This window comes from Callorhinchus milii, unplaced genomic scaffold, assembly GCF_018977255.1.
Source record: "Callorhinchus milii isolate IMCB2004 unplaced genomic scaffold, IMCB_Cmil_1.0 Scaffold4, whole genome shotgun sequence".
In the NCBI taxonomy this organism is placed as follows: domain Eukaryota; kingdom Metazoa; phylum Chordata; class Chondrichthyes; order Chimaeriformes; family Callorhinchidae; genus Callorhinchus; species Callorhinchus milii.
Window position 1 is genome coordinate 30,317,341 of NW_024704745.1, and position 9,542 is coordinate 30,326,882.

At 38.8% G+C, this 9,542-nt stretch overlaps 1 non-coding gene across 1 annotated transcript; it reads right to left on the minus strand.

Moving 5' to 3' along the window:
• Positions 1-4,649: 4,649 nt before the first annotated feature.
• On the minus strand, positions 4,650-4,721 carry trnaa-ggc. Its single transcript has one exon. It is a non-coding gene; the product is annotated as a tRNA-Ala (tRNA).
• Between the last annotated feature and the right edge of the window lie 4,821 nt (positions 4,722-9,542).

Consider the following 9,542-nt stretch of genomic DNA (forward strand, 5'->3'; position numbering starts at 1 on the left):
ATTATTATTATTAAAGGGATGAGCAGGAGGCCAGTGCCAGTCGAGCGGAGCTGCCGGGTGGTGGATTGGGGTGTGAGGAGGTCGAAGAGGTAGGGAGGTGTCACAGAGTGAAGGGATTTGAACACGAGTGTGAGGATCTTGAAGTCGATCCGTTCGGTGATAGGGAGCCAGTGGAACCTGGCCAGTTTGGTCCGGGTCAATATGCGGGCAGCAGAGTTCTGAATGAGCTAGATCTTTTGAATAGTGGAGCTGGGGGGACCAGCGAAGAGTGAGTTTGAGTAATCCAGGCGGGAGGTTACAAACGCATGCACGAGGGTTTCGGCTGCATTAGGGTTAAGGTACGGTTGAAGGCGGGCAATGTGGTGGAGGTGGAAGAAGGCAGTCCTGGTCAGGGACCAGATGTGGGGGAGGAAGGACAGCTGGGGGTTGAACCGGGCGCCTAGATTATGCACTGGTTCGGTGAGTGTGAGAAATACCTGTGTTGTCTCATTTTATCTGCACCACGACTACCCATCCAATAAAACAGCGTGACTCTGAAATTGTTGGCTCTAAAGCTACTTGCAACAGTTAATAAACCAGCCCACAATACCTTAGAAACTGTCATCCTGCAAATTACATAATTTCACAATTGACTGGCAGAACAAATTCTTAATTCATCTCATCAAAACAATCTCACCCTCAATATTAATATAATGTCCTGTAGCTCAGTGGTTAGAGCACTCGCTTTGCAAGCGAGAGACCTGAGTTCAATTCCAGACAGGGCGAAACCTTGGGCAAGTTTCCTTACTCCACATGCCTAATAATAATCCCTCCAAAACAAAAAACAATAATAAATTGGTCATTTTCAATCTACGACTGTTTGTGGGACACTGCTGTGCGCAATTGGCTTCCGCGTTTCGCCCACAAATATATAGTCAATTCACTTTACAGCATATTCTGTGAAGCACTTTGAGACGTCTAGAAGACGTGAAAAGCACTATATCAAATGCAAGGATTATTATTAATGTAATGCTTTGGTCAAGATCCTTGCACTCATGTTCAAATCCCTTCACTCCCTGGCACTTCCCTACCTCTCCAACTTCCTCACTCCCCAATCCACCACTCGGCACCTCCACTTGACTTGACTCCTCCTGCTTGTCCCTCCCGCCCTCTGCTCCACCATTGGAGGTCGTGCATTCAGCCACTAACCCCCAAAACTGTGGAACACTGTCCCTCAATTCCTCCATTTTGCCACCTCTCTCCCCTTTTTCCCACCTGAAAACCTTCATTTTTGACCAGTCTCCGGCACTGTTAAGATGCTACCCCATGTGGAGTGCATTATATAAGTGCAAGTTGTTGTTGCTTTGGGTCTAAGAACAAACCACTATATTATGCTAATTGACAGAGATCTGGCATTGGGATAGGGAATCCTCAATCCAAATGTAAGATTTTTGTGAAATATATTTATATATACATTGATAAAGAAACATGGCTTGAGAAGGGTTTTTTTCACTGAATTTTTCCCATTTTGTTCCATTGTGTCTGTTATTTGCGAAATAATTGAAGGTATTAAACAAATATCTGATGAAAATTAAACCTTTTCATCAAATGATCTCTTGTTCCCACGCAAATTTTTTTTTTAAAAATTAAATAATAATGGGCGAACATTGTCAATGCCCCAGCAAATTGAGGTCAGATAAGTGTAAGGAATTGAAGGTCAAGTCTTTCAATTGGTTTGCTGTGCTCAATGCTCTGGCCTATTAAATGACCTCCATTACGTATTTTCAATTACAGATTCAGTTACTGTTTGACTCACAATCTTGTTTTCCTCAGTCTTTTTCTACATACAAAAATCACGATGAGAAGCAAAATTGAAGCAAACTGAAGAGAAGCAAAATTCTTCCAATTGTTACTGTCGTGGCGAAGTGAATAATTCGTTGACATCAATTCCTTTGTCATAACGGCCAGTATGGATTTGGGTCACCTCAAAGAAAATGGAACATTTTCAATTGAGTATCAAAGTGCAACTCACAGTCAATCTGAAGGTCATGTTTTCAAACAATGTGATTAAATTTGCAATAATTAATAAATACAAATACAATTTACATTTATATAGCCCCTTTCACGTACAAGGATGTCCCAGTTTCAAAGCGCTAATGTAGTGCCACAAACAATTAAAGTAAAAATCAAATGATTTATTAATTGTAACAAGGTTCTTATCTCCTCGATATAGGTCAATGCAATGGAAAAGTTAGTTAATATTTATGTGAACAATCCCAGCACAACAAACAATGATGACAATAATTATAGTATTGCACAACACAATTAATGGCAACGAAGACATACCTGGACAGATTTAATTTACTGTGATTTCATAATCTAATTTTGCATTTAATATGTAACGAAAGGATGCTTTTGCTCATGAGAAATTCATAAATGTCATATTGAATATGTTCCACACCATCACAAATGGAAATTTTGCTACCAAAATCCTTTGTTATGCCCTGTTAAAATCTATGTAAAGAAAATAGTAATTTGGTTTTAAATGCATTCTTAGCTGGTGTTTTACAATTAGAATAGTATAAGAAAATTGAAACAGGGATGATTAATGATATCATTTTAAAAATGACAGTGAAAGCTTTCTGTCTTATTTTATTTTTAATATGTAATAGTTTAAAGATGGGCATTGGCACCAATTCATCCTGGTACTTCCCTGTAGAGTAGCAAAACTTGTCTGCCCAGAATTCAAGTTCAAATGAAGAGCCTCAATTTTAGTTCTGGCTCATTTTTTTTCTTGCCATCCTGTTCCATAAAGTTTTTGGATGGCTTTTTCCTTTTTTGTGGGGAATCGTTGCTGTTGCCCTCCATTTATCTTGCTCAAGTGTCTATTATTCATATTTTAATCTTGATGCTGAGTGTCATCAGTCCATTTGATAGTAAATCATATGAAGTCTAATATGAAGATGAAAGTGCAGGATTTGTAACAGGAATCCTGCAGGCAATGGGTATGCATTTTGCAGACCTAAAGGATGTGATCTCCATCTAGAATGCTGGGATGTACACCTTGTTAACGGCAGAATTCAGTATTTATGAATCCTGGTACAATTCCCAAATTATATACCTTACTACCCTCATTAGTGGTCATTGGATAGGATCAAGATTTAAAATCCTGTCTAATGTTTCCTTCCCTCAGCCAAGTTATTGAGGCCAATTTAACTGCCACAAAGGCAACCTCCAGTGAGATTAGCTAACTCAACACAGAAATAGATCCTGAATGGATTTTATTTTATTTCCATTTTATGAAATGAATAAATAATTAGACAGTTTTACCAATGCAGTAACTACTTTTGTCTACAAAGTAAACAGTCACTACACTTTCCAGTAAAACCCTGGGAAGTGCTTTGAGATGTTCTCTTGAAGTGAAAGACACTGTTTCAACCTCAAGGTTTAGTTATTACTTATTTATAAGCCTACAGTGCACAGCTGAAATCCCAAGAACATTAGAATATAAAACAGTTTTGAAGCAGGAATGCCTTTTGGGTACACCTGAACCTGCTTCGGGATGAAGAAACATAAGGAGGGGAAGAGATTAAGAAGGGAAATAACAAAATGAAATCACATTTGATGAAATGAACAAATGTATGCAGTTTCACAAGTGCTGTTGTATCTACTGGAAACCAACATTTGTAAAGGATTTGGCTGGAAATAATGAATACAATTATCAGAGTGCCTCATCCCTCTCACCCCAGGCATCTTTCCTCCACAGGGAGATAGAAGCGTGATGCTTACTTCTACATCGTTTTTTTTTAAAACATTTGTTTTGATGGCATTTTCATTAAGGAAATTCTCTCTCATGACACTTAGAAGCTTTTTGTTTGCCTGCCATACTGAAATGCCCTTTTTGGCATCTCCTTTGAAATGTTCCCTCCAGCTAAGGCAATAAGCCATTTTAATAAGAACTTTGTACATTTTCCTTTCATATAAATGTGCAATTTGATGATTGCCTCATTCTACAGTGAAAACTCGACACATGTACTGAGAAAAATAAAGTGCTTTGCAGAAATAAAAATAGAACTTGTCCAGCAATAAAAATACAAATTACACCAGAAAGGTTTCTGAACTCAGAAAGAAGGACTAAATTTTAGATTAATTTGTAAATGTGTAACTCTTATTCAAACTATACTTTTCTGTTGGTTCATCCCTCAGGACATCATATTACACACAAACACTAATAGAAAATGCTTTTTGCGCATTTGTACTATTCCTTTTCCCATCTTGGCATTGCTTCTTGCTGTCATGATGGGACAGAGCTAAATAGTGAGATTCACAAAAGGAATTGTACATAGCAAATCTCAGATCATCTAAAAAGGAGAAACTAGAAGAAGATGGTTGGCGAATGTTTGCAGTGAATAATAAATAAAAATAATCTTTACTTTTGATATTGTGCCTTCAAGACATCTCAAAGCGCTTGATTGTATGTTTTGTGGGCGATATGGGGCGGCCAATTGTGCACAGCAGTATCCCACAAACAGTCGTGGATTGAGTGATCAATTTATTATTATTATTGTTTTTAGGAATTATTACCCTCGGATAAACAATCCGTCAATTGACTAGCAACGGGGTTCCTATTTACTGCCAGATAAACAGAGAACTGTGGAGTAAGGAAACTTTTGCTCTGCCGGGAATCAAACCCAGGTCTCCCGCTTGCCAGGCGAGTGCTCTTACCACTGAGCTACAGAACTCCAGTGAAGCCACAATAGCAAAGAGCTATTTTTTATTCTACTACGTCATTTGTTAAACTAAAGTTAGGAGCTTTAGGAGAGATGAAGTAAAACATTTAACGAAAACTTATTTTGTCTGAAAATGATAATCTAAATTGGAAGATGCACCAAAGATTTATACATCATGAATCCTAAATCATCTATGGTGGCTGGAATGGAAAGGATTAATAGAGAGAAGGAGGGAATAAATTGAAGAAAGATTTACAAGAGAGTGAACTTTATTCTCTTGCAGTCCCATAAAAGAACAAAATTAGTAGAACCCTGTGAGCAGGATTAAAAACCTTACTAAACTGATCTTTAAAATAATAGAAAAATAAATGAAAACACTCGATTCCACCACGATCTATCTACTATTTTGTGGATTTTAAAAGTGTTTTCACAATTATGACTTAATATTATCTTAAGAGAACGCCTTTGAAATCCACACTAGCTCATTACTTTTTTCACCACCTTTGCACACAATGTGGTAGGCTGAACAGAAATGTTACCATCAGTTTTCTCTCGCTTTTCAAAGTTCAATATTGCCGTAAAACTCAAGCAGGGAGGAGGGGGTAGATTATTCTCTGATTATTGGGAAAATAGAAAGGTAAAGGCTTTAGTAAATTCACCACAAGTGGAGAATGACCTTTGCTTTGCAGCCCTAAAGTACATAAGGGAAATAAGAGGCTGCACTTAGACTGGAGCAAACTCTCATTATAAAGTTTTTTTATAAATTGCTGCTGGCTATATATCCTTTCTACTAATTATATTTTCAATGGAAATCTTTGCAAGGAACATTTCAAAAGTCAAGACTAGCTGTCAATGTAGCTTAAGATATTTTAATAATAAATTACAGAGCAATGTCGGAATTAGAATTTCATCTAAATGAGTTTTTCACATTTATAAATTCCACTGTTTTGTAATTTTTTTGGGGGGTGGCAGAAAGCATCAGTGCAGTGATATATTCATTGGTGCGATATCCTATAAGTAAATATAGTCAAGCTACATTGATGGAACTGGTCATGAGCAGTGGAGACTTTCTTTCCCTAGGAACTTAAGGAAATTCTGACATGTCTGCCAACCATTTTCAACACCTTTTTACATACCTTTCTTAGGAATAATAATGTAGAGCATTATATACTTATATGGTATCAGTACATAATTTAATAAAGTACTTATAACTTCAAAATGTCTCAAAGCATTTCACAGGTAATTGCTGCCAAGTGTAGTTGGAGCCACAGAAATTTATAGCACAGAAGAAGGTCATTCAGCTCATTTGTCAGTTCTGGCTGTTTTTTTTAAGAGCAATTTTTTCAATCCTATTGAGCCACCTTTTCCCCAAACCTCCATAGTTACCCTTTTTCAGATATTTATCTCATTCACTTTCAAAAACTATAAGTTGTAGCAAATGCCAGTGTTAGAAATGCATTTGAGAGTAAATAATTCATACAGACAAAATAGTGGGGTATTGAACAAGTTAGGTAGGGTTATCAGAATGTGGAATATAAACACAAGCATAAACTACAGTAAACACCAGATATCTCATCATTCTGAGGGAAAAGAGCTCAGCGATGAGTTATGCAAAGTGGGGAGTTAGGCATAGGTCCTCCTGGGCTACAAGTGGACACTTGTTGGAGGTCGGGCACGCTTTGCAGAGGCTTCCGGTCTATTGAATGGCCAAGCTTCATTGATGAAACATTCTTTCCACTAGAATTTAAGGACCATCTGATGCGTTGCCAACCATTCTCAACAACTTGGGTGCCCTTCCAACCTATTCTGTTGCAAAGGTCTCTGGTCTATTGGAGGGCCACTCTGTTGTTTCCCGCTTTATCTTGTCACGGGATAGGGTGGGAGGTAGGATGGGAGGCCATGGTGTGGCCCTCCAATACAGCAACAACAACAAAATTACATTTACAGAACCCCTTTCATGTCAGGAGGACGTCCCAAGGCGCTGGACAGTCAGGGGTCAGGACCCGAGCTTAGGGGAGGGGTGGGGTAGGGGTGAGGAAAGGCAGAGAGGTGGGAGGGTCAGAATAGCGACTTAAGTGGTAGTGAAAAGTTAGGGTAGAGTCGAATTATCAGGAGCTTTGTGTAGTTGGGTGAATGGCCTGTTTCGGGGTTGCAGATTCTATATAATTCTATATATGTTTACTTAGAGCAAACTTATCTACGGAGGCAAAGTGGCATTGTCATAAAATTTCCATGCTTTTTTCAACTGAGGTTCAACTTATACAACTTTGTCATTCTGACAACAGTAATATGTTCTGAGCATAATACTAGGAGACTCGTGACAAGTGAATATTTATATGAACTCATAGACTATTGTCCCTTCCACTCAACAGTATGGAAATACCTAATTAGGTACCAAAGTAGATTTAAGTTTCTTAAACCAAGGAAGGTAATCAAGGCAAAAATACAATTAAATGCCATAACAGGAAAGTTTATTTTGGGAAGGATGAGTGAAGGAGTCCAATAGGTTTTCTCTTCCCTGATGTTCCTTATCTATGTCCTGTTAGCAGGTAACTCATTCTACTTGCCCAGTGAAAAGATCTAGCTGAATATCACCAATATTCATCATTGCAAGTATCTCTAATTAGAAACCTGACATTTTATTTCTGCAAAACACTACAATGGGTTAAATTTCTCCTTTAATACAGTTTGCTTAAAAATCTAATCTCTCAAGCTCATCAGTTGAATGCTTACAATAAAGGTTGAGCTTAATGAATATATCGCTGCATGTAAACTATGCTAATGAAATAGATTTATTTACCACAGCATGATTATTTTGAACAGATTCCGGACATGCAACTAACAAAATTCCTTGCAGTTTACATTTTAGAATTACGTTTATAAAATCTCATTTTCTGAGAATACAATAGGCCAACCATTGAGAATCATCACAGTGGTCTTACAGGGATGTTTTAATAGCATCAAATATCCAACAGGATACCAATTAATTACAACAGCAGCATAATGGTAACCACAAGAACAATGGAATCTCCACATTATTTCATATCTCTTGGGCTAAATATTTCTTAATATTTCATTTCAGTTGCTATTATAGTAAATCTTGTGCAACACATTGCCATATTTAATAACATAGTAATAATGACAAGGGACATTATAATTGAATCTAATTATTTCTATTTTGTTATCAAAGAACAATAGAACAAAAGACTGAATTGAAGAAGAAAGATCATTTGGCCCATCAAGCTTAATCCCTCCATAACCATGAAAAATATTATTTTATGATGGATTGCACCCTACAAACTCAATTTATTGGGTAATACATCCATATAGCTATTCCTTTATCAACTCCAATGACAATTAAACAAAAAAATACAGAAGATCCATCAAACCACTATTGCAATTTGGCAAGTTGACAATTCACCGCTCTCGCTCCAAGGATAGATTCTGCCATGTTCCCAACCTTAGTATCATAGAAACCATTCTCTTCAGTATCATAGAGACCATTCCCAGTTGTTAGAAATTGGTGGATCTCTATCCTGGGGGTAAAAATCCCTTCAAAATAATAATAATTTAGTCACTCAATCCATGACTGTTGGTGGGGCACTGCTGTGTGCAATTGGCTGCCACGATTTGCCCACAAAATATACAGTCAATTCACTTTACAGTATGTTCTGTGAAGCGCTTTGAGTAAGGAAATTTGCCGAGCATTTCACCTGCCCAAAATATGCATCTTCGTTAGAAATGTTTTTGCCTGCATAACTTATTATTATTATTATCCTATGTGAAGGGCAGTCCCCTCCCTCACATGAGAACTTCTAATGGCCCTAAGTAAATCAAGTCTGCCTCTCTCTGTGCAAATAAACTCAATTGTGATGTCTTTTCTTTCAGGGCTTTCATCTCCAGTGCTGACCTTTCCTTCTCACATAATGATTCCCTTTAGAACTTAAGGAGCTCCAAACAAATATCGGACACACATAAAAAATTTTCACTAATGGGATGGGAGCAAAAAACGAATACTGAAATCAAGTCTTCATTGACTGAAATCTTGAACTCATAACTCTTTTCAGACAGTGAATATTGAGGTTGTTAGATGTTGATAAGATTGCAATTAACACAACGCACCACAATCCCTTGTTGATACTTTGATACTTTGATACTTGTGGATACCTCACGGAGGCCACACCACCCGGCTACACCTCCCACCACATCCCCCGCCCCAACCGCCGTGGCGGTGGTGTTGCCCTTATCTCAAGGACACCACTTGCCCTATCCCCTACTCCACTGGCTCTTTCCCCTCCTTTGAGCACCTCACCCTCTCCCACCCCTCATTCCTCTCCCTTAAAATCCTCCTCCTCTACCGGCCCCCTAAAACCTCTCCCACCTTCATCTCTGACATTTCAACACTCCTCACATCTCTTTGCCTCTGCTCTGATCGCCTCATCATCCTGGGCGACTTTAACCTACACTTCACCCCCTCCTGCTCCATCTCCACAGACTTCTCTTCCCTGCTCTCCTCACTCAACCTCTCCTTACACATAAACTCCCCCACTCACAGTCACGGCCACCCACTCGATTTGGTGATCACCCGGGGCCTCAGTGTCTCGGATGTCACTATTACCGACAAGGCCATCTCTGACCACTACTTCATCTCCTTCACCACCTCCACCCCCTCCCCACCTCCACCAGACCCACCACCATCTTCTACCGCCCTTGGAAGAAGTTACCCCCACAATCCCTAACCGATGCCTTGGAGTCCTCTGAACTCCTCTCCCTCTGGCCTTCAACCCTCACCGACCCCTCTTCTCCTCTCTCCCTCCTCCACAATACCCTCTC